Source organism: Orcinus orca, chromosome 4 (genome assembly GCF_937001465.1).
Source record: "Orcinus orca chromosome 4, mOrcOrc1.1, whole genome shotgun sequence".
In the NCBI taxonomy this organism is placed as follows: Eukaryota; Metazoa; Chordata; class Mammalia; order Artiodactyla; family Delphinidae; genus Orcinus; species Orcinus orca.
This window is the reverse complement of record NC_064562.1, coordinates 7073998-7101622: the sequence shown is the minus strand read 5'-3', so window position 1 is coordinate 7101622 and position 27625 is coordinate 7073998. Positions and strand designations below refer to the sequence as shown.

At 34.6% G+C, this 27625-nt stretch overlaps 1 pseudogene; it reads right to left on the bottom strand.

Annotated features, from left to right (window-relative positions):
• LOC101285061 (ATP-dependent RNA helicase DDX39A-like) lies at positions 1 to 27625 on the bottom strand (annotated as a pseudogene).

Here is a 27625-nt window from a genome sequence, read left to right as displayed (position 1 = left end):
TTAAACAGTAGAAAGAAAGACCCACTGTCACCTAGGAAGAGGACTTGAAACAACACATGGGAAGCAGGGCGGCTCTGGGACATCAGGGCACATGGTTACCGGCTCTGCTCAATGTATGTGGAGATGTTTATTTCTTCTGGAAGCTCTGCCACATTCATTTCAAACCTGTCCTGGACATCACTGAGGATGTTGGCATCATTCTCATCAGACACGAAAGTAATGGCCAGGTCTTTGGTTCCAAAGCAACCCGCATGGGCCACGTGGCGGAGGTAGGTGTCCGAGTTCTCGGGAATGTCATAAATGAAGACAGTGTTGACACGCTCAGTGTCCGTTCCTCAGCCAAACAGATTGGTGGCCACCAGGATCCACCACTGGAAGTCCTTGAACTGCTTGATAACATGACAGTTGCTCCTCCTGGGCCATGCCCCTGTGGATGGCAATGGCTGGGAAGTTCTGCTCCATGAGGAGCCGGGCTAAGGCCATGCAGCATTGCACCGACTTCCCAAATATCACCACCTGGTTAAACTCCAGCACGTCCACAAGATCAAAGAGCTTGCAGTTCTTCTGCAGGAAGTCTGACGTAGTACTGCTTCAGCCCAAGCAGTGTGAGCTTGGTCTCGTCATCCACAAACACCTCCATGGGGTCTTGCCTGAACTTCCTGCAGACGGGCAGGAACAACTACGGTCAGGACTAAGAGACTGGTTCAGTGGGATGGAACAATCTACCAACTCAGCTTCTGGACTCTGAGACTTGGAGAAGTTTCAGACGTGGGACTTTAGGGCAGCACAGTTTTTCACCCCTAATTGTGTCTCTTTGACAAGAGGATTAATCTAGGCTGGTTATTTAAAAAAAAAAACACGACTCCGGAGGTCTTTCTTGTTATCGCCCCCTTAACTGCCTGCCTTTAGATTTATGGTACTGTTCCTGGAATAAAACTGTCACTGGAGATGTCTGCAAAATGTGGGCTAGGAGTGGTGGGGGAACAGGGCCTAGAGATCAAAGTCCACTCTGTGTCCCATTGTCTCCATGTGGCCCAGCAAACAGTTGTTTACCAAACATTTGCTTCTCCATCTTCCATGAATTGCCTTCCTCCCCTCGGAAGTCCTGACCACCCACCCGCAACAGAAGCTTTTGTCTTTAGCTGAAGATGGTGTGTTTTTGTTTGTTTGTTTTAACATCTTTATTGGAGTATAATTACTTTACAATGGTGTGTTAGTTTCTGCTTTATAACAAAGTGAATCAGTTATACATATACATATGTTCCCATATCTCTTCCCTCTTGTGTCTCCCTCCCTCCCACCCTCCCTATCCCACCCCTCTAGGTGGTCACAAACCACCTAGCTGATCTCTCAGCCATAAAAAGAAACGAAATTGAGTTATTTGTAGTGAGGTATATGGACCTAGAGTCTGTCATACAGAGTGAAGTAAATCAGAAAGAGAAAAACAAATACCATATGCTAACACATATATATGGAATCTAAGGAAAAAAAAAAAAGGTCATGAAGAACCTAGGGGTAAGACGGGAATAAAGACACACACCTACTAGAGCATGGACTTGAGGATATGGGGAGGGGGAAGGGTAAGCTGTGACAAAGTGAGAGAGTGGCATGGACATATATACACTACCAAACGTAAAACAGATAGCTAGTGGGAAGTAGCCGCTGAAGACAGTGTTTAAAGTGAGAATTTCAACCATCATGGTGAGTTAGTTTTCCTGGGTCTCTCCATTGTTCGATTTTCTGTTAATCTGCCTTATGTTAATCTAATTCTTAGAGCAGCCAGAAGAGCCCAGAAGGGTGGAGGAAATTTATTCCTCCCCAACAGCACACACACACGTTGTATAATTATTAGTTCTGTTTCTCCGGGGAACCCTGACTGATAGAGGGATCTACACTGGGGTAAAGTGCTAGACTGTTTTATATAACTTAAAACTACAGTCCCTAAATTTCTCCTTCTAATTTCTCGACTTTCCATTTAATATTTATTGTGACTATCTGATAATAGAGTGATATAGAAATAAGTATGTAATTTATTAGAAAATCACAAAACTTATCCTTTTGTTTTTTTACAGAACAGAAAAATAAGTATTAAAACATTAGTTTATTTTCCATAGGAATAAACATAATTGAGACCAAATTTGAGATAATAGATTAAATATTTGTTCAGTCTCCATGTGATTTAACTTTCTTGTCTACAGTTTTGCAGAAAATGCTTTTTTCTTTCCAAATACAATGGGGTCATTTTGTTCACTGTCACTTTCATGTCTTCTTTTTCATACTTCTCAACATTCACGAAGCTTTATGGTCCTTTTTCACCTTTATCTTCTATCACAGGACACAAGGTTATCATTCTGTCCTCTTGCATCAAACACCTCATTTCTTCACCCCCTCCTTCCACTTTCTATCTCTTAATTCTGCATCTTTCCCCACCTCTGGATCCTTGGCCTTTTGTTTTCCTACTTATCCTTTCTTTCAGAGATTTAGTGTTTCTAAGAATTCAAATATTTTTTTCTGTGTTGCTGTGTTTTTAGAATCATCTGTTTTTAGTTCCAGAAATATAAAAAGCAGTTGTATTTTACAGGAGAAGATATATTGGTGCACTTTTAAGAAAGCAACAATCACAGCACTAATTAGGAAGGGGACTAGCAATGCACACAAAAGGGGAATTTGGGGAAGACTCAAAGTAGGCTGACCATAAAATGGGATAATAACAAAATTACACATTTAAAGAAGAGTGGGAATTTTTACAAAGACTATTCATTACTCGTACAAATAACATTAAAACCCAATGCCTCTCTGTCTAGGAAAGAGGGCAATTGATATTAAGAAAACAGCTTTCAGGGAATGAGAAATAATTCACATATTTCTAAATTACAAATACTAATGTATTTCTCATCCAGCATACTTTTAATTTAAAATGGTTATTAGACCTAAAACTTCTAGTCTGTGGAAAAATAAGTCCTATGAATCTTTAAACAAGTGATATTTATTTTTTTTAATTGAGGAATAAATTATGATATTAAGCAAATTATATACACAGTAAATCAGGTGAGGGTCAATTCAAAATAATCTAAACAGAGAGGTTTTATGAATAGAAGAAGCAATATATATATTTTTAATGGTACAAGGAATCCAAGGATATTTATGGCAAAATATATGATAATTTAATTGTGAGGAGAAATTCAGATGAAAATTTGGAAACTTATATATATATACACACATAAATATGTAAAAAGTTCATATATACATATTGTAAAAACTTCACATTTTACTTGAATAATTTATATATAAGAAGATGTATTTCTTTCTGGTAGTACTTCATACATATGGAAATCACCATATTATCACTGAATTGTCCTCAGTACAAAATGTGTCATTTTAATAAAAATGATACAATAAAATAGCTATTTGATTTCAGGAACCTGTGCATCTGATTTGATATTACATTCTAAATTAAATAGATAGCAAGTGTTTTTTTTCCATGCTTCCTGTATAGAGAGAGGCCAAAACATTTGCATATGAAATATATTAACTGTCATGAAATACTTATCTTCACAGCCAGTTTCAGCAGATAATATTTATTCAATCATGCAGTCAGAATTCAAAAGGAAATTTAATGACAATTTTATTTAAGAACGTTGTCATCTTGGTTCTGGAGAAAACAATTGGGACACTATTTCTGCCAAAGACGTTTAGGAAACTCAAGGCTGGCAGTTATGCAAATTCATTTCAAACAACAACTCTGACATCATTCAAGGACACGGTGTTCATAAAGATTTTCTTCTACTGTGACCGTCTTTGTAATTGTGCATTTAAGAAAGAAAAGTTATATTTTCAACCCATTTCACATCAGGAAGAAAATAATGAAGCTCAGGGGTGGTTGTTTAGATGATAGCATTGAAATTGCTTTAGATTTTTTAGAGAAATGCCATTTTCCCCATGATGCACTTTATTTTTCTGGTTGTTGCATTTCTCTTTCAATTGTCTTGGTTAGCAGTAATGATGTGCAATGTTGGTAATGCATTATTGTTGTATGACAAGTGAAAATATTATAGATTTCAGGGTTTGTAAACATCTCACAAAGAAAGTGTATTTCTTTTCCCCAAACTAATTCAGAACCAAATGGGAGAAAGAATCAGGATCTAGATTGATTAATACCCAAATTTTACCTTTATTATTAATAAAGTTGAGTGAAGAGCATGATTTTATATGTGTGAAGAGAACTTGCTACTACTTATCCCCGATTTGGGTTTATTAACCAACCTAGTTAGGGCCACAACTGGAAAAATTACAGGATTTCCATAAAAGAATCATCCCATGCAGCTTGTGGTCAGGCAGCTCCCAGATAATAAAATATTACAATATTTTATCACTAACTTATTCCAAACTTACTATATTAACTTTTTATCACTGCATAAACATCACCACAGACTTATCAGCTTAAACCAACACTCATGTATTACCTCACAAGTAGGTCAGAAGTCCAGGCATGTCTCTTGTGGGTCCTGGGTGCAAGGAGCCACACCTCACAGTGTCATGTTGGCCTGCACTGAGGCTCAGGGTCCTCTCCCCAGTTCATGTGACTGTGGACAGAGCTCATTTTCTTGCTGCTGTTGAACACATGGGAGCTTGCTTATTCAAGACCCAGATAGATCATCTCGCTGATCTCAACAAAAACCTAAACAATCTTTTAAGGGTTCACCTGGTAAGGTCAGGCCTACCTAATTCAATGTCAAACTGATGAAAGATTTTACTTATATCTGCAAAATGCCTTCACCTTTGCCATTGAATGCAACATCATCATGAGAGTGCATTCCACCATATATATAGGTTCTTCCTACAAAAATGGGAGATTATAGAGAGTATTAACACTAGGGAATGGGAATCTTTGGGGCCGTCTTAGAATCCTTCCTACCCCATTTACCAACCACAAAATTCACTCTTTCCTTTAAGAAGTTAACATGGAATAAAGACATAGGTCAAGAATTTACCCTAACTAAATATTTTTACTAGAAAATATCAGGCTAAGGGAAAGATTGTCTCCAATGAAGAGACATTTTGGTGTGGTTTTGGTGTGAATTTTGTGAATTCTTTGTCCCTCATCCCAGTGAGCCAGCAGGATGAGGAACCAGCTTTTAGAGCTAAGCGTGTTCAGTCCTGCTCTTCAGTCTCCAGATTCAGGAACTGTCTTGATGGGAAAAAGGCAAAGGTAGAGAGTCACTCCAAGTGGGGACCCAGGCTGCCAAATGTTGGTCACAAGCACATGTTCTCTAAACTTGGGCTTGGATCCAGACAGAGAAGAGCTCACAATGGAAACAGTGATGGCTGTTTGCTCAAGCAGCCAAGAGAATGAAAAGCACATTGAAACCCAGCAATGGGAAGAGGCACGGTGGGCCCCTGGGTGGTGAAACCAACCTGACAACAGAGCAGGATCAGAAAGCCCATTCCCAGCATCTTTCTTCATTTCAACAACAGACCTTTATATACAACTTCTCAGGAAACTGCTGAGAAATTAAACTGTGGGCAACCCAAGCCTTGCCCAGCAATAGATGCATGATCAATCTAGTTTGCTCCTGGTTTCATTGAATTAGCTTCCATTAATTGAGGGAAAGCAAAGAGCTTTTCTCAATGTATGTTCCTTGTCCCTCCCCACCCAAGATTTCATCAACTTTCTTTTTTATTGCTACCACTAATGGATTGTTTTGACTTCCATTGAGTGCCTTTTCAGTTGGTATTTTCATAATGAAGATGGAAAAATTAGTTGTGGTCAGGATATGAAGACCTTGAATACAGACAAAAGATTGTGACATCTGCAAGCCCAGAAGAGTCACTGAGAAGTATGTTATTTGGAGTTATGTTTCAAGATAACATTCCTTAATAGCAGTCTTTGGGAGTTTAATTACAGATGGGAGAAACATGATATTGGAAGGCCATTGTGAACATTAGAATTTGAAGTCTATTATAATAGTCCAGGCAGAAAAGAATGGTGTCTAAACAAGAGTAATAGCAGTAGGAATGAAAAGGTAAAAGTCTAAAATGTGTTAGTTAATAACTTACTTTTGCATAGTACCTGTATTTTCTCAGCTTTTCATAGAAATTTAAATTTACTCATGCTGGAAAAATGAAAAAAAAATACTAAGTATAAACATCAACCGTGTTTATAGTCTTAAAAATATTAAATCACACACATTTTGCAGCTAAGGAAAACAAAATCCAGAGATGGTAAATAACTTTCCCAAGAGCAGGGATAGAGCTACTAGGCAATACTTACAGTTCTAACTATCTTCAAACTTTTTATATAACATGATCAGATAATTTCTTCAACAGTTATATATATATATATGTGTGTATATATATATATACATGTTTTGTGTATATATATATATGTGTGTGTGTTTTGTGTGACTTCTCATTAATGTCTTCCAATTCATCAATTTTATATTCATTGATTTAAAATTTATTCTGTAGCGTGACATATTTATTTCAATGGCTTCTTTTTATTTCCAGGATTTCTCAGATGGACTTTATTTTTAGAGGAGATTTAGGTCAAAGCAAATTGAGAGGAAGTTATAACTCCTTCCCCGAAGTGGTACATTTGTTATAATCCATGAACTTACATTAATATATCATTATCATCTAGGGTCCATAGTTTACATTAGAGTTAACTTTTGGCATTGCACATTCTATGGGTTTGGACAAATGTATAAGTGACATTTATCCACCATTATAGTATCATACAAAGTAGTTTAACTGCCCTAAAAATCCTCTGTGCCTCACCTATTCATCCCTCCCCACTAATGCCTAATGATCACTGCTTTTTTGATTATCTCCATAGTTTTGCCTTTTCCAGGATGTCATATAGCTGGAAACATAAAGTATGCACTCTTTTCAGATTGGTTACTTTCACTTAGCAATATACATTCATGATTCTTCCATGTCTTTTCACGGCTTGATAGCCCATTTTTTCAGTACTGACTGAATAATATTCCATTTCTGGATGCACTGAAATTTATTTATGCATTCACCTTTGGAAAGATATCTTTGTTTGCTTCCAGGTTTTGGAAATTACGAATAAAGCTGCTATAAACATCTGTGTGTGGGTTTTTGTGTGAACATAAGTTTTCAACCCTAGAAGCATGATTGCTGGATTGTATGGTAAGAGAATGTTTAGTTTTGTAAGAAACAGCCAAACTGTCTACCGAAGTGGCTGCACCATTTTTGCATCCCCACCAGCAATGAATGAGAGTTCCTGCTGGTCCACATCCTCACCAGCATTTGGTATTGTCAGTGTTTGGAATTTTGATCATTTTAATAAGCATGTAGTGATATTTCATCGTTGTTTGAACTTCAGATTCCCTAATGACATATAATTTGGTGCCTATTTTCATATGTTTATTTGCCACCAGTATATCTTCTTTGGTGAGGTGTCTGTTAAGATATTTGCCCCATTTTTAATTAATTTGCATGTTTTCTTACTGTTGAGTGTTAAGTGTTCTTTGAATATTTCGGAAGTGTTCTTTGTCGACTGTGGTTTGCAAATATTTTCTTCTAGTCTGTGGTTTATTTTCCCATTCTCTTGACTGTGTTTTTGCAGAACAGAAGTTTTTAATTATAATGAAGTCCACCTAATCAATTCCTCACGGATTATACTTTTGGTATTGTAGCTAAAAAGTCATTGCAAGTCCAAAGTTATCTATATTTTCTCCTATATTATCTTTTAAGAGTTTCACAGTTTTGCATTTTACATTTAGGCCTACAATCCATTCTGAGTTAACCTTCTTGAAGGGTTTAAGTTCTGTCTAGATTCTTTTTTTATTTATTTTCATGCAGATATCCAGTTATCTAGCAAAATTTGTCATATTGCTTTGCTTCTTTGTTAAAGATCAGTTGGCTATATTTGTGTGAGTTTATGTCTGGACTCCTTATTCTGTTTCATTGATCTATCTGCCTCTTCTTTTACCAAGAAGAGATAGCTTGGTTATGATAGCTATATTTCTAGTATTTTTACTTTGACCCTCTTCATTGCTTCTTGCTTATGACAATTGAAGTAGGATGGATTTTTTTCATAATTACTTGTATTTTTCAGTTAATCGTATTCTTTATCTCCTTGAGGATAAATATATACTCATTGGATAGCTCTTTTAAGGTTGTCTAATTTATTAGAATTCTAAACAGATTTATCTCAATTTTTTTTCTGTTCGCTCTCTTACTGTTAAATTTCATCACATATTTTGGATTGTACCTTGTAGACTCACCTTGAATGTGTATTTTGTCACCTTCTCGATTACACTTGTCAATACTACAGTTTTGTTTTCACCTTCATCTGTTTTTCTAGGTTTCTCAGACCAGAATTATTATTTTTATATTTGTGATTACCCATCTATAGAGATATTAGCAATATTGCAGATTTTGTTGCAAAGGTTTAACTCAAATCCTAGCCTCTAAATTTTACCTGCTTCACTCATTACCTTTCCATGTGTAATGGTTAATTTTATACGTCAACGTGGTTAGGCTATTGTACCCAGTTATTTGGTAAACAACATCTAAATATAGCTGTGAAAGTAGTTTGTAGATGTGATTAACATTTAAATCCATAGACTTTGAGTAAAGCAGGTTATCACCATAACCTGGGTGAGCCACATTCAATGAACTGATGGCCTTAGTAAAGACTAAGGTCCCCAAGGAAGAAGGAATTCTTTGTCCAGACAGACTCTAGACTCAAACTGCTGCATCAGCTCTTCCCTGGGTCTTTAGGCTTCAGCCTGCCCCAAAGATCTCAGACCCACCAGCCTCCATAACTGCATGAGCCAATTCCTTCAATTCTCTCTCTCACTCTCTTTCATATATAAATAGCTTCTATTTGTTCTGGTTCTCTGAAGAACCCTAACACCATGTACAGAGATTTCTATTTCCTATATATATATATTACCTATAGCCCCATGGGGTGGTCAACTGTATTTTTGTTTGTTTATTTGTTTGTTTGTTCTCAAATACAGTTTTAGTTTTCTTTTTTCACACCCAGTATGCTTGGGATAAAGATAGTGGCAGTGGTTGGGGGTGCACCACCTTAAGAAGGCTTCCTCTGCTTTTTATCTATGTCAAATTTTCAGAATTTTTATATCAATCTTTATATTCTATTGCAGAGGAAATATATGGAAAAATTAAATTTATTCTTTAAAAAATTTTTAATCTCAGTAATTTTCCTTAAAAATGAGTGACATTTATATTTCCATTATATCTAAATTACTATGAGTAAATTAATATAATTTAATATTTAGTTGTTTTGGTTTCATATTTTTATCAGTTTTTGTCATAAATGATTTAGCTTATAGACAAAAAATAGTAAATTTCTTGTTAGTATTTGATTTAAATTCTCAAAATTTATGAATATCTTTTTAGAATATTGGTGGATTACAATATGTCAGGACAATAATCTTTCAAACAAGAGAAAATACTGGAAGCTAGTCTTTGAGTTATTTACATAGAGGTTCTCCAATGTCATTTTCTGTGATTTGAGCACATTTGTAATTTGATACATAACTGCAAAAGTCAATCAAAACATTTTAGTTTGAGACTATATTACAAAGCTACAGTAATCAAAACAGTAAGATATTGGCACAAAAACAAATATAGATCAATGGAACAGGATAGAAAGCCCAGAGATATACCCATGCACATATGGTCACCTTATCTTTATAAAGGAAGCAAGAATATACAATGGAGAAAAGACAGCCTCTTCAATAAGTGGTGCTGGGAAAACTGGACAGCTACATGTAAAAGAATGAAATGAGAACACTTCCTAACACCATACACAAAAATAAACTCAAAAAGGATTAAAGACCTAAATGTAAGGCCAGACACTATAAAACTCTTAGAGGAAAACATAGGCAGGCAGAACACTCTATGACATAAAACACAGCAAGCTCTTTTTTGACCCATCTCCTAGAGAAATGGAAACAAAACCAAAAATAAACAAATGGGACCTAATGATACTTAAAAGCTTTTGCACAGCAAAGGAAGCTGTAAACAAGACAAAAAGACACCCCTCAGAATGGCAGAAAATATTTGCAGATGAAGCAACTGACAAAGGATTAAACTCCAAAATATATAAGGAGCTCATGCAGCTCAATACCAAAAAAACAAACAACCCAATCCAAAAATGGGCAGAAGAACTAAATCAACATTTCTCCAAAGAAGATATACAGATTGCCAACAAACACATGAAAGGATGCTCAACATCACTAATCATTAGAGAAATGCAAATGAAAACTACAATGAGGTATCACCTCACACCAGTCAGTATCAAAAAATCTACAAACAATAAATGCTGGAGAGGGTGTGGAGAAAAGGGTATCCTTTTGCACTGTTGGTGGGAATGTAAATTGATACAGCCACTATGGAGAACAGTATGGAGGTTCCTTAAAAAACTAAAAATAGAACTACCATATGACTTAGCAATCCCACTACTGGGCATATACCTGAGAAAACCATAATTCAAAAAGAGTCATGTACCACAATGCTCATTGCAGCACTATTTACAATAGCCAGGACATGGAAGCAACGTAAGTGTCCATCAACAGATGAATGTATAAAGAAGACGTGGCACATATATACAATGGAATACTACTCAGCCATCAAAAGAAATGAAATTGAGTTATTTGTAGTGAGTTGGATGGACCTAGAGTCTGTCATGCAGAGAGAAGTAAGTCAGAAAGAGAAAAAAAATACCATATGCTAACACATATACATGGAATCTAAAAAACAAAAAAAAAAGTTTCTGAAGAACCTAGGGGCAGGACAGGAATAAAGACGCAGACGTAGAGAATAGACTTGAGGACACAGGGAGGGGGAAGGGTAAGCTGAGACAAAATGAGAGAGTGTCATGGACATATATACACTACCAAATGTAAAATAGATAGCTAGTGGGAAGCAGCCACATAGCACAGGGAGATCAGCTCGGTGCTCTGTGACCACCTAGAGGGGTGGAATAGGGTGGGTGGGAGGGAGATGCAAGAGGGAGGGTATATGGGATATATGTATACATATAGCTGATTCACTTTGTTATACAGCAGAAACTAACACAACATGGTAAAGCAATTATACTCCAATAAAGATGTTTAAAAAAATTCAGCTGTAATATGGTTATTTGCTCATTCCTCAGATCCTTAGATTGATATCAAATTAAATTTTGTACAGGTTTGAGGAGCCTAAATTTAGCTTATAAGGGTCTTATGATTTTTATATCAAGTAAATTGTTATGATAGAGGGGAAAAAACTAAATAAATATTAAACTGCTTCTAAATGCTACAATTAATAAAAAATCTATTTCTGTTTTGGATTTTGCAGCTATTTTTTGTTTTTAATTTGGTGGTATTGATAAGAACTGACTCATCCAAAGTAGCTATTAATTATACAGCAGACCACTCGTAAGAAACTTAGCCTATCATGCAAAGTAGTTTGGTTCAGTGCAGTGTGTGACATGATTTTAATCTGTATTATCATTTGTGAGTGATGATGGTAACAACTGTATTACGTACTTATACAACTATCTTATTTCTCAGTGTCTCCATATTTAGTCTTCAACAATTTATGCTCAAATATTTAAAAATTATTTTTCCTTCCTCAAGGAATTAACAGAACAATTTTCTGAGATGGCCTTTAGGATTTGAAAAACATTCTTGTTGCTTTTGTTTTTCAGGATGGATTTTCTGTCAGCACAAATAATCACCAGTGTTGTTTGTAATTTTACAATTCAATAATTTGTCTAAAGGTATTTAGCAGTGAACAGCTACAATCTATTTCATCTGTTAGGTTCTAATTTTTTCATCTTTGGTCCTCTTCTCTTTGATATTCACTGAGCATTGTGGGATTATTTGATGTCTGTTAAAAGTTGTTGTACAAAAAATATTAATAGAGTGTAAAAAAACATTTTAGTTTGAAAAGTCATTGTATATCATCTTAGGTTTATAACATTTTTAATAGACAAAAATGTGTTGTCAAACTCTCTTTACACTTAAAATTCTGGGTCTGTTGCATTTTGCTATAAAATTCTCAGAATATATTTATTGAACTGGCTCTAGCATGGTGGCTACAGTTTGCAGTCTCCTAACTTGCAGTTTATGTCACTATGATATACAATTTGGTTTATTATTTTTATTATGTGAAGTAAACTTAAGGTCATACTAACAATTATGTCACTTTCAAGCACTTGCATTCTATACACATTCTTTAGGAGAAAGTAAAAGATGGGTTTATAATTCATGCAATGAAAATTATGTAAAACTATGGTGGATTCATTGGTGTGTGTTTAAATGTTAAAGTAAAAATGATGAAAACGATTGAGAAGTATTTTTGTAGACCATACAAAGATTTCTACATGTAACAAGTGGGAGCGATGTGATAACTTTTGTATTTTGCCATTTTTTTCTCCAATACAAAAATAAGATCAGGAAATGTATGATTACAAGATGTTTCTGGTGAGTAAGACAGACAGACATTGGCATGCACGTGTTGTCAAAATGCCATCCTGTTGCATACATCATAGGCCATACATCAGTATTGATCTCAACATTTCTTTTCCTGTCTATCCCACTGATCTCAAAATAATCAGTGATCAAAACAAAAGGTTCTACTTTTTTGGCATGAGCATTCAGTGATAAACCATGCAAACAGTTTCCCAGGATTTCTTTGTTATATGTGAGTTGCTTATATGCTGAGACACATACTAAGGAAAAACTCAGTTCTGATCTCTCTTTCTTTTTTTTCTCTCACATGAAAAACGTAAGCAATACAAAACTCTTCTTTCGATCCAGCATGCACTTTTGGATGTTATCTTTATGAATGTGCTGGAAGATTTCGTTCAGTTTTCTTTGCTGCTTCCAATTAATCTCACCAATTAATCTTTTCATGTCTTTATGATCTTATCCAATTAAATACCATTTATATGCATGAGGGCATCTTCAACCAGGACTGTTTCTTGATTTAAGACAAGTATATACAACTTTCAGGTGCTGGAAATGCAAAGATGGAGAAAGAGAAGATCTTATCCTTGAAACACTTCATTTAGTAAAAGAAACAAATACTTCATCAGCTGACAAATATAAAAAAGTCTGCGTTATATAAAAATTTTAAAATAACACAATATGATGCATGATAATATAAAAAGTTAGGGTAGGGACGGAAAGAGAGAGACAGGACTTCACGTGGAAAAATGCTGCCAAATACTTCTTTTAAATTATTTTATTGAATTTCTTCTACAGACTGAAAACTAAATGTCTAGATTAATGATATAATTGATTTAAAATGTATATGTTACAATTTTGCATTGTAGAGAAATATACTTTTTGAATGTTATAGAAGGCAAATAAAGTGTCCATATAATGGATATATATAGTGGATTATATTCCCTATTCTATCATTTTTCCCTATGGCCTCTTTCTATCTTTCTAACTTTTTATTGTCATAACAGAAATATATATATACCTTTATTCACAAATTTATATGTATTATATAAGAATGTTTCTACAAACACAAGCACATATGCAAGCTATACACACAGAGTTATTACCAAACAAAGGTATAAAAATGATGGGACAAGAACAATGAGAGTTAACCATTTTGTATTTTCCCTTATTTCAATAAAGATATTAGTTGCATATTAAAAACAATCTCTGGTCACAGGGATTGCTTTATGAAACAAACATCTCAATTTTATGGACAAACAGGGAAACAGCTGTCATGTAATCTTACTCCAGGATTTTCAGGCCAGCGTAGCAATTATAAAGCAGGACACACTGTCTAATGTAGCTGACATGTAATCAGCTTCCACTGTTGCTTTGGCCAAAATGACATGCATTAACTTTTGTAAGAAAAACATCTTTATTGAGCAGGAAATTATTTAGAAATGGCTTTGCATTAGGTGAAACAATATTCTTTTATAATCATAATTATGTTTTTGAAAGGATACCACAAATAAATTTTGCTTGATGAAAACTACCTATCTACCTATCTATCATCTATCTATCTGTCATCTATCTATCTATCTATCTATCTATCACAATTATTTCAGAAGTTGGAGATTAATCCTTTGTCAGTTGCTTTGTTTGCAAATATTTTCTCCCATTCTGAGGGCTGTCTTTTCATCTTGTTTATGGTTTCCTTTGCTGTGCAAAAGTTTTTAAGTTTCATTAGGTCCCATTTGTCTATTTTTGCTTTTATTTCCACTTCTCTAGGAGGTGGGTTAAAAAGGATCTTTCTGTGAATTATGTCATAGAGTGTTCTGCCTATGTTTTCCTCTAAGCGTTTTACAGTGTCTGGCCTTACATTTAGATCATTAATCCATTCTGAGTTTATTTTTTGTGTATGGTGTTAGGGTGTGTTCTAATATCATCCTTTTACATGTAGCTGTCCAGTTTTCCCAGAACCACTTATTGAAGAGGCTGTCTTTTCTCCCATTGTATATTCTTGCCACCTTTGGAAAAGATAAGGTGACCATATGTACTTGAGTTTATCTCTGGCTTTCTATCCCGTTCCATTGATCTATAGTTCTGTTTTTGTGCCAGTACAATACTGTTTTGATTACTGTAGCTTTGTAGTATAGTCTGAAGTCAGGGAGCCTGATTCCTCCAGCTCCATTTTTCTTTCTCAAGTTTGCTTTGGCTATTTGGGGTCTTTTGTGTTTCCATACAAATTGTAAAATTTCTTGTTCTAGCTATGTGAAAAATGCCATTGGTAGCTTGATAGGGATTGCATTGAACCTGTAGATTGCTTTGGGTAGTATACTCATTTTCACAATATTGATTCTTCCAATCTAGGATCATAGTATATCTCTCCATCTGTTTATGTCATCTTTGATTTCTTTCATCAGTGTTTTATAGTTTTCTTAGTACATGTCTTTTGCCTCCTTAGGTAGGTTTATTCCTAGGTATTTTATTTTTTTGTTGCTATGGTAAATGGGTTTGTTTCCTTAATTTCTCTTTCTGATCTTTCATTGTTAGTGTATAGTAATGCAAGAGATTTCTGTGCAGTATATTATATCCTTCAAACTTACCAAATTCATTGATTAGTTCTAGTAGTTTTCTGGTGGCATCTTTAGGATTTTCTATGTATAGTATCATGTTTTCTGCAGTCAGTGACAGTTTTACTTCTTTTTCAATTTGTATTCCTTTTATTTCTTTTTCTTCTCTGATTGCTGTGTCTAGGACTTCCAATACTACATTGAATAATAGTAGTGGGAGTTGACATCCTTGTCTTGTTCCTGATCTTAGAGGAAATGCTTTCAGTTTTTCACCATTGAGAATGATGTTTGCTGTGGCTTTGTCATATATGACTTTTATTATGTTGAGGTAAGTTCCCTCTATGCCCACTTTCTGAGAGTTTTTATCATAAATGGGTGTTGCATTTTGTCAAAAGTTTTTCTGCATCTACTGGGATGATCATATGGTTTTTGTTCCTCAACATAATAAAAGCCATATAATCAAGTAACCAAGTAATCAAGACAGTATAGTACTGACACAAAAACAGAAATATAGATCAGTGAAACAGGATAGAAAGCCCAGAGACAAACCCACACACTTATGGTCACCTTATCTTTGATAAAGGAGGCAATAATATACAGCGGAGAAAAGACAGCCTCCTCACTAAATGGTGCTGGGTAAACTGGATAGCTACATGTAAAAGAATGAAATTAGAACATTCCCTAACACCATAGACAAAAATAATCTCAAAATCGATTAAAGACCTAAACGTAAGGCCAGACACTCTAAAACTCTTAGAGGAAAACATAGGCAGAACACTCTATGACATAAATCACAGCAAGATCCTTTTATACCCACCTCCTAGAGAAATGTAAATAAAAACAAAAATAAACAAATGGGACTTAATGAAACCTAAAGTAGGAATTTTTATGTGACACAGACATTAATACATTCACTAGAGATTTTCACTGCTCTCCTACTGGCTATGTATATAGATTACCTACATTTTTCTAAGGCAAGTGAAGATGAAAACTTTAAAAATGTAATTGCTTTTTACAGACAATGGTTCTGTGATATCACATCTCTCTTTTCAATTCAATCAGGATTTTGCATTATCCAAAAAAGCTGTATCCTATTTAAAGAGGTTTTTATTACAAGGTCTGAACTGGATAGAAAATAAGTGCATGGAACATTAAGGGACATAATTATCTAGGGCTGATAATTGGTCCAGATGTCAGATGCAACACCAGTAGCTTTATTCACAAAAATGTTTTTAGTTTAAGCGAGTGACTTAACTGTTTCAAGCAATTTAGGAATAAACAGTATTTTCAGGTGGACTATAGATGGGTAGTGTCAAATTGATTAAATTTTGAATAATTTGAAAGTGTGTGTTTACAGAGGAACAGGTACAATGCCAGATTTTGCTACACTAATATTCACCAGCCAAAAAACTTATACATAAATATTTTGCTCTCCTTGCTTGAAGTCTATATGTAGAGAACTAGAACTCTTGCTTTAGGAGTTGAACTATCATGAAAAAAATGTATAATTATAAAATTTAAGAATTATTTGCAATATTATTATATCCTCATCCTGCCATTAAGAATAAAACCAAAACAAACCAAAACAAAACCACTTGAACCAGAAATATCTTTACTCTCATGTGTCTTGTTTAATGTCTTTAAGATCTTATGTGTGTGTGTCTATGTGTTTAGAGGTGTGGAGAGGAGCAGTTCGCAATCCCTACAATCACTTTCTGACTATCAGGAATCTAGATGTCCCATATTACTTCTAATCAGTTTAAAGGAAATGTCATCACATGATTCAGTAAGTTATTGTTTCAATCATTAATTAGTTCTTTTATTGATTAATAACATTGAGAACCTATGCAAAAATTTGAATAATGATCTCAGTTCTCAAGGGATGTTAGTCTCATGGAAGACCAAAGTTTAACTTCATCTTTTTATAACTATGAGTCCATAAAAACTCACCTTTTTATACTGTATTATTTTAAAACAATTAATGCATTAATCATCTTTTAAAAATTGACTATGTGGTTGAACAAATTTTTTTTAATCTCAGGATTATTTCTATCAATTAATTCCATATTTTTTATCTGCTCTTGATAATCCTTACTGTTCTGATTATTTATTGCTGTGTAAAAAATTTACCCTCAAATTCAGTGCTGTAAAACAACCATTTTGTATGTTCACAGGTTCTATGGAGCATTAGAATTTAGACAGACAAAGGGAGCACCATTTGTCTCTGTTCAGTGATGTTTGGGGATTCAACTAACAGCTGAGGGCTTGAACTGACTCTACACGTAGGGGCTGAACTCATCTGAGGCATTTCACCCACACTATGGTGGTCAATACTTACTGTTTGTTGGTAAGCTGGTCACTTAGCTTGGCCTTTACCTATAATACAGTGTTTGTGCCCTCTCAGTGGATCAGAGCTTTCCTATAATATGGTACATAGTTTCCAAGGGTAAGTGTCCCAAGGGACAGAACTTGGCAGAAATTGTATTTCCTGTTCTAACGTAGCCTTATAAATTATGGCATATTATTTCTGCTATATTCCATTTGATCATGGCAGTTACAAAGATCTACCCAGTTTCAAGAGAAAATATATCTTGCTGGGATATTTTCTGCTTTGGTTGCTCACTTCTTTCATTTGTTCTTTTTTATTATTACATTTTAATTTTTTTTTATTTTTAATAATTTTTTTGTTCTTATTTTTTAAAAACTTTCTTTTCTTTTCTTTCTTTCTTTCTTTCTTTTTTTCTCCCTTTTCTTCTGAGTCATGTGGATGACAGGTTCTTGGTGCTCCGGCTGGGTGTAAGGCCTGTGCCTCTGAGGTGGGAGATCAGATTGCAGGACATTACTCCACCAGAGACCTCCCAGCTCCTTGTAATATCAAACAGCAAAAGCTCTCCCAGAGAGCTCTGTCTCAACGCTAGGACCCAGCTCCACTCAACAACAAGCAAGTTACAGTGCTGGACACCCTATGCCAAACAACTAGCAAGACAGGAACACAACCCCACCCATTAGCAGAGAGGCTGCCTAAAATCATAGTAAAGCTGTCACTGTTTGCAGATGACATGATACTATACATAGAGAATCCTAAAGAGGCTATCAGAAAACTACTAGACCTAATAAATGAATTTGGTAAAGTAGCAGGATACAAAATTAATGCACAGAAATCTCTTGCATTCCTATACACTAATGATGAAAAATCTGAAAGAAAAATTAAGGAAACACTCCCGTTTACCACTGCAGCAAAAAGAATAAAATACCTAGGAATAAACCTACCTAGGGAGATAAAAGATCTGTATGCAGAAAACTATAAGACACTGATGAAAGAAATTAAAGATGGCGCAAACTGATGGAGAGATATACCATGTTCTGGGATTGGGAGAATCAATATTGTGAAAATGAATCTACTACCCAAAGCAATCTACAGATTCAATGCAATCCCTATCAAATACCACTGGCATTTTTCACAGAACTAGAACAAAAATATTCACAACATGTATGGAAACACAAAAGGCCCCGAATAGTCAAAGCAATCTTGAGAAAGAAAAACAGAGCTGGAGGAATCAGCTCCCTGACTTCAGACTATACTACAAAGCTACAGTAATCAAGACAGTATGGTACTGGCACAAAAACAGAAATATAGATCAATGGAACAGGATAGAAAGCCCAGAGATAAACCCACACACATATGGTCACCTAATCTTTGATAAAGGAGTCAGGAATATACAGTGGAGAAAAGACAACCTCTTCAATAAGTGGTGCTGGGAAAACTGGACAGCTACATGTAAAAGAATGAAATTAGAACACTCCGTAACACAATACACAGAAATAAACCAAAAGTGGATTAAGGACCTAAACTTAAGGCCGGACACTATCAAACTCTTAGAGGAAACCATAGGTAGTACACTCTATGACATAAATCACAGCAAGATCCCTTTTGACCCACCTCCTAGAGAAATGGAAATAAAAAAAAAATAAACAAAGAACACCTAATGAAACTTAAAGGATTTTGCACAGCAAAGGAAACCATAAATAAGACAAAATGACAACTCTCAGAATGAGAGAAAATATTTGCAAATGAAGCAACTGACAAAGGATTAACCTGCAAAATTTACAAGCAGCTCATGCAGCTCAATATCAAAAAAACAAACAACCCAATCCAAAAATGGGCAGAAGACCTAAATAGACATTTCTCCAAAGAAGATATACAGACTGCCAACAAACACATGAAAGAATGCTCAACACCACTAATCATTAGAGAAATGCAAATCAAAACTACAATGAGGTATCACCTCACACTGGTCAGAATGGCCATCATCAAAAAATGTACAAACAATAAATGCTGGGTAGGGTGTGGAGAAAAGGGAACCCTCTTGTAGTGTTGTTGGGAATATAAATTCATACAGCCATTATGGAGAACAGTATGGAGGTTCCTTAAAAAACTAAAAATAAAACTACCATAGGACTCAGGAATCCTACTACTGGGCATATACCCAGAGAAAACCATAAAACCAAAAAGTGTCGTGTACCACACTGGTCATTGCAGCACTATTTAAAATAGCCAGGACATGGAAGCAACCTAAGTGTCCATTGACAGATGAAAGGATAAAGAAGATGTGACACATATGTACAATGGAATATTACTCAGCCCCAAAAAGAAACAAAATTGAGTTATTTGTAGTGAGGTGGTTGAGTCTGTTAACAGAGTGAAGTAAGTCAGAATGAGAAAAAAAATACCATATGCTAACACATATATATGGAATCTAAAAAAAAAATGGTTATGAAGAACCTAGGGGCAGGACAGGAATAAAGAAGCAGACATAGAGAATGGATGTGAGGACACGGGCTGGGGGAAGTGTATGCTGAGATAAAGTGAGAGAGTGGCATGGACTTATATATACTACCAAATGTAAAATAAGTAGCTAGTGGGAAGCAGCACATAGCACAGGGAGATCAGCTCAGTGCTTTGTGACCACCTAGAGGGGTGGGATAGGGAGAATGGAAGAGAGACGCCAGAGGGAGGAGATATGGGGATATATGTATATTTATAGCTGATTCACTTTTTTATAAAGCAGAAAGTAACACACCATTCTAAAGCAATTATACTCCAATAAAGATGTTAAAATAATTATGTTAAAACACGAAAAAATTAAATATTTCTATTCTGGAAATTTAAAAAAAAGTTTTACAGAGAAAGTACATTCGATCTGTGTCTTGAAATCTTGAATTAATCAGTAGGTATTTGGCAAAGGGGAAATTTTTCTTTATAATCATTATCTTCCTTCAGAGGTAGGTATTTTATTTGTTGAAGTTCAAATTCATTATATATTAATCTTCTCTATGGACTGGTTCTGTGGTAAATTGAATAAATGTCCTAAAGCAGCTCTTAAGTGATGTATCCATGCTACTTTTAAAGTTCAAAATTCAGTGCAACTATGAATATAGTATTAACAAAGGTGATTCTTGTCAAGAACCATTTGTGGGAATCTGCAGTTGATCCCATTACTGGAATAATGTCTCAATGAGCAGTTATAGTCATTTCACACACAGAAAAATCCCTTTGAAGCTCTCAATCTCCTGAGTCCTTTTTGGTTTTTAAAAGCTATGTTCATTTTTTCCCCAAATGGCTCAAATCCATTATGTTTTTTCTTCTCAATATCTCTAAATGGCTACTCTTCTTCCCTTTAGATTTTCTCTTTATTGATCGGTGACCTCTCATTTTTTCTCTCTAAATTAAACATGAAAATCATTTTTAAAATCTTGTGCTTTATACTTTCATATATGAATCATTCTGTGCCAAGATCACCCCATCTGAACCTTTTTTTCTAACTCAGAAACTTGCCTAAATAATTGTTTTTCTTCTGTTAGTTACTGATTCAACATAGGTCTAATTGTATTTTACCCAAAGGCAAGTCATTACTTTTGATTCATTTAGAATGGAGTTGTAAACCCAGGACTCTATAATTCTATAATTTTTTAATTCACTTGGAAAGCTTATCAGAATAAGATACGACATCTTTTTATGTTACATAATGCATTCAGTGACTAAGAATTTTTGTTGATAAATTATAGATAAAAAAGTTGATCATAGCTATTACTTACCTTATTTTTTATGTTTATAACTCTTTAGATAAATGTACGTAGATTTAAAAAAATGTTTTTACCAATGAGATTACTAAAATTCATAAAGTTTAAACAGCTCAAGGTCATGTAACTAGTAAATGGCAGTAAAAGATTTGAACTCATGTCTAGTTTATTACACAGCTCTTTCCACAATAACTTCCTATTTGTGTAATATTGTGTGCAATTCCATCATTGAAGAAATTTAAACCCATAAATTCAGGCCCCAAATTCATAAAATGAAGTAAAACTTGCTTCATTTTGGTTGATTCATTCAAAATTTGTCACATGAATCACTCTGCAAAAACAAAGAACACTAAGGTTTATGTTACAAAAATATTTTATACTCTTTCACCTAGCACTTCCCAAAGTGCTGTGATCACAAAGTATTTTTGTTGCTATGTGTATTATATACTACTATCCCGGATAGCTAGGGATCCTTGGAAAACACTGTGTGAGATTAGTCACCTATCTGCTTCACTGAGTTACCCTTATCTTAAGTTTCTGTGCATTAATGCTACGTCTGAGATGTTCACTCACACTTTCCTATTTTAGGAGATTTAGTTGAAAACAACACCTTGATGATTTCTGTGGAAATATTATTATTATTAAAGTTTCAGGTGTACAACATTATAATTTGACATCTGTGTGCACTATAAACTGATCACCCCAGAAGTCTAGTTATTGTCCATTGTCATACAGTTGACTCTCTTCACCCATTTTGCTCGCCCCCCCAGCCCTCTCCTCCTCTAATAAACACTAATCTGATATCTGTATCTATGCCTTGTTTTTGTTTTATTTAGTTTTTTGTTTTCTTTTAGATTTGACATATGAGTGAAATCGGACAGTATTTGTCTTTTTCCATGTGACTTATTTCATATAGCATAATACCTTCAAGATACATCTATGTCCCAAATGAAAGGATTTCAGTCTTTTTTATGGCTGAGTAGTATTTCATCCTTATCTTCTTTATTCATTCATCCATCAACGTACAGGTAGGTTTCTTCCTTATCTTGGCAGTTATAAACAATGCTGCAATGAATATAGGGGTGCCTATGTCTTTCAAATTAATGTTTTCATGTTCTTCAGATAAATATCCAGAAATAGAATCACTAGGTCATATGATAGTTCTACTCTTAATTTCATGAGCAATCTCCATACTGTTTTCCATAGTGTCTGCACCAGTTTATAGTAGCATCTTTATGAGGGTACCCTTTTCTCCACATCCTCTCCAATATTTGTTATTTATTGTCTTTTTAATAATAGCTATTCTGTCACTTATGAAGTGATATTTCATCATGCTTTTGATTTGCATTTCCCTAATAATGATGCTGAACAACTTTTCATGTGCCTGTTGGCTATCCATATGTCTTTTTTGGAAAAATGACTATTTACGACATCTGCCCATTTTTAAGTGGGTTGTGTCTTGGTTGTTGAGTCATATGAGTTCTTTATATACTTTAGATATTAACCCCTTATTGGATATATGATCTGTAAATATCTCCGCCCATTCTGTAAAATACCTTTTTTTTTTTTTTTTTTTGCGGTACGTGGGCTTCTCACTGCTGTGGCCTCTCCTGTTGCGGAGCACAGGCTCTGGACGCGCAGGCTCAGCGGCCATGGCTCACGGGCCCAGCCGCTCTGCGGCATGTGGGATCCTCCCAGACCGGGGCACAAACCCGTGTCCCCTGCATCAGCAGGCAGACTCTCAACCACGGCGCCACCAGGGAAGCCCTGTAAAATACCTTTTGTTTTGAGATGATTTCCTTCACTGTGCAGAAGGTTGTTATTTTGATGTAGTCCCATTTGTTATTGCTTTGTTTCTGTCACCTTTGGAGTCAGATCTACAAAAGCATCACTAAGATGGATGCCAATGAAATTGCCACCTATGTTTTCTTTTAGGAATTTTATGGTTTCAAGTCTTACATTCAAATCTTTTTTTTTTTTAATTGTTTTGGACGTGCCACATGGCATGTGGGATCTTAGTTGCCTGACCAGGGATCAAACCCATATCCCCTGAAGTAGAAACGTGGAGTCTTAACCATCGGACTGCAAGGAAAGTCCCTACCTTCAAGTCTTTAATTCTTTTTGAGTTAATTTTGGTGTATGTGTAGGATAGTTGTCTACTTCCATTATTTTGCATGTGGCTGTCCAGTGTTCCCAACACCATTTACTGAAGAGACTCTTATTTTTCCATTGAGCTTTGCTTATTTATCGTAAATTAATTGGCCATATAAGTGTGGGTTTATTTCTGAACTCTCTATTTTGTTCCACTGATTTGTGTGTCTGTGTTTGTGCCAGTTTGTGATTACTATAGCTTTGTACTATAGTTGAAAATCAGGGAGCTTGATATCCCCAGTTTTGTTTTTCTTTCTCAAGAATGTTTTGACTATTTGTGATCTTTCATGATTCCATAAAAAATTTAGAATTATTTGTTCTAGTTCTGTGAAAAATGCCATTGAAATATTTATAGGGACTGCATTGAATCTGTAGATTGCTTTGGGTAGTATGGACATTTTAACAATAATGAATTATTATTCATTGTGTCCATGAACACAGAATATTTTAAAATTTGTGTCTTCTTCAATTTCTTTCATTAGTGTCTTAAAATTTTTAGTATACAGGTCTTTCACTACCTTGGTTACATTTATTCCTAGGTATTTTTATTCTTTTTGATACAATTGTAAATTGATTATTTTCTTAGCTTCTCTTTATGATTATTTTTAGTACATAGAAACACAACTGACTTCATTTCTGTATATTTAATTTTGTATGCTGCAACTTCACTGAATTTATTTATCAGTTCTAACACTTTTTGATGGACTATTTAGGGCTTCCTATATAAAGTGCTGTATAGTATGCAAATTGTGGCAGTTCTACTTCTTCCTTTCCAATCTGGATGCGTTTTAATCTCCTTGTCTAATTGCTATGGGTAGTACTTCCAATATTATGTGGAATGAAAGTGGTGAGAGTGGGCACCCTTGTCTTCTTCCTGATCTTAGAGAAAAAGTTTTAGCTTTTAACTCTTAAGGATGATGGTAGCTATGGCATTGTCATATATAGGCTTTATTATATTGAAGTACTTTCTTTTGATACCTGGTTTTTGAAGTTTTTTTTTTATCATAAATGGATATTCGATCTTGTCAAATGTTTTTTCCACATCTATTGAGATGATCATATGATATTTATCCTTCATTTTGTTAATGTGTTGTTTCAGTTTGATTGATTTACAGATGTTGAACCATCTTTGCATCTCCGGAATAAATCCCACTTTATAATAGTGTATGATTCCTTTATGTATTGTTGGATTTGGTTTGCTAATATTTTGTTGAGGATTTCTGCAAATGTTCATCAGGTTTCTTTTCTTGAGGTATCCTTGTCTGGTTTTGAGATCAGGATAATGCTTCATAAATTGTGTTTGGAAGATTTTTATCCTCTTCAATTTTTTGGTAGAGTTTGAGAAAATACATATTTAATCTTTTTTTAATGTTTTATAGAATTTGCCAGTGAAGTCTTTTGGTCCTGAACTTTTTCTTGTTGGGAAATTTTTGATTACTGTTTCAATCTCCTTACTAGTATTTGGTCTATTTAGATTTTCCTTTTCTTCATGATTCAGTTTTGAAAGATTGTATGTTTCTAGGAATTTATCCATTTCTTCAAGGTTGTCCTATTTTTATGGTGTATAATTATTTTAGTAGTCTCTTATGAGCCTCTGCATTTCTGTGGTATCAGTTGTAACTGCTCCTCTTTAATTTCTCATTTTATTTATTTGAATCCTCTCTCTTTTTTTCTTTGTTAGCCTGGCTAAAGGCTTGTGATTTTGTTTAATTTTTCAAAGATCCAGCACTTAGTTCCATCAAACTTTTCTATTTTTTTGTCTATATTTATTTCCACTCTGATCTTTACTAATTCTACTAATTTTCTACCAGTTCTTAGCTTCATTTGTTCTTTTTCTAGTTCCTTTAGGTATAAGATTAGATTGTTATTTGGGATTTTGTTTGTTTGTTTGTTTCTTGAGGTAGGCCTGAATTGCTAACAACTTCCCTCTAAGAACTGCATTTGCTGGATTACATAGAATTTGATATGTTGTGTTTCTGTTTTCATTTATATCTAGGCATGTTTTGATTTCTCCTTCGATTTCTTTGTTGACCCCTTTGGTTTTTCAGTAGCATCTTCTCCACATGTTTGTGTGTTTTCTTATTTTTTTCCTTTTGATTAATTTCTAGTTTCACACCATTTTGGTTAGAGAAGATTCTTGATATGATTTCAATTTCTTGAACTTTTTGAGATTTGTTTTATGAACTAACATGTAATCTGCCTGCTGAATTTTCCATATGCCGTTGAGAAGAATGTGTATTCTGCTGCTTTTGAATAAAATGTTCCATATAAAATTAAGCAATGTGATTTAACATATTATTTAACCCAATGACTCCTCATTGATTATCTGTCTGGATGATACATCCATTGATGTAAGTGTGGTATTAATGCTCCTTACTATTATTGTATTTCTTTCAATTTCTCCCATTAAATCCATTAATATTTGCTCCATATATCTTGGTATTCCTCTGTTGGGTGAATATATGTTTATAAATGTTATATCTTCTTGCTGGATTGACCCCTTTATTATATTGTAATACCCTTTTTTTCTTTTATTATAGTCTTTGTTTTAAAGTCTAGTTTGTCTGATATGAGTATAACTACTCCAGTTTTCTTTTCATTTCCATTGGCTTAGGAAAATTTTTTTCTATTCCTTCACTTTTAGTTTGAGTGTGTCCTTTCTTCCAAAGTGAGTTTTTGTAGGGAATATATTGATGGAACTGCTTATCCATTCAACCACTCTATGTCTTTTGGTTGGCAAATTTAGTGCATTTATATTGATAGTAATTGTTGCTAGGTATGGACCTATTGCCATTTTTTAAATTGTTTTCTGTCTGTTTTTGTATTTCCTCCCTGTTCCTTTCTTATTCTCTTTCTCTCTCCCCTTGTGTTTTGGTGGTTTTCTTTAATGTCAAGTTTAGATTCCTTTCTCATTTTCTTTTGTGCATTTACTATGTTTTCTTGTGGTTTCTGTGAGGTTCACATATAATATTCTATGTAAATAGTAGTCTGTTTTAAGTTGGTAGCACATTCCAAGGCTATCTTCTTACTCACCCCCCCACCATATTTCATGCTGTCAATGATATACTTTACATCTTTTTATTTTATGCAGCTTTTTAACTAATTATTGTAATTTAAGTTAATTTTACTATATTCTTATAGTCTTCATACTTACTTTATAAGTGATTGATCCACTACCTTTATTATATATTTGCCTTTTCCAGTGAGATTTTTACTTTTGGTTTTTTGTTAACAATTAATTCAGCTTAAAGAACTCCCTTTAACATATCTTGTGGGGTTGGTTTAATGATTATGAACTTCTTTAGGTTTTGCTCATCTGGAAACCTCTTTTCTGCTCCTTCAATTCTGAATGAAAGCTTTGTTGATTAAAGAATTCTTTGTTGAATTTTTTTTTTTCTTTCAGCTCTTTGAATAAATCATGTCACTCTCTTCTGGCCTGTAATTTTTCTGCTAAAAAATCTGCTGAAAGCATTATTGGGTTTCCCTTGTACATCACAAGTTGTTTTTTGCTTGCTGCTTTTAGGATTCCCTCTTTATCCTTAATTACCATTTTAATTATAATGTGTGTGGAGTGTGTCTCTTTGATTTCATCTAACTTGGAACTCTCTGGGTTTCCTGGACTGAGGGATTCCTATTTCCTTCCTCAGATTAGGGAAGTTTTCAGTCACTAATTCTTCAAATAATTTTTCTGGTCCTTTATTTCTCTGTTCTCCTTTGGGACCCCTACTATGTGCTATTATTCTGGTTGATGTCCCAAAGTTCGCTTAAGTTGTCTTTGTTGTTTTTAAATTATTTTTTCATTTTGTCACTCTGTCTGGGTGAGCTCCATTATTTTGTCTTCCAGATCATGATTTGTTTTTCTAACTCATCCAGTCTGATATTGAACACCTGTAGTGTATTTTTCAGTTGAGTTATCACTTCTGTTTGGTTCTTTCTTATATTTTCTATCTCTTTATTGAAATTCTCACTGTGTTCATTCATTCTTCTCCAAGGTGAGCATCTTTATGACCATTACTTTGAATTCTTTATTGGGTAGATTTCTTATCTTTGTTTCATTTAGTTCTTTTTCTGAGGTTTTATCTTATTATATCAACTGGAACATATTCCTCTGCCTCCTCATTTTGCCTAATTCTCTGTGTCTGTTTTTATGTACTAGGTAAATCATCCAGTCTTGAGGGAGTGGCCTTATTTAGGGGATATCCTGTGAGGTTCAGAGTCTCAATCCCACCTGACCACCAGAACCAAGCACTCAACAGGTGTCCCATAGGTGGGCTCTGTGTGCCCTCCTGCTGTGATTGGTTGCAGTTGCTGCTGAAGCATGCTTGTGGTTTGGGCTGGCCCTGGACCAGCATCAAGGCCCACCCACAACTTTTGCAT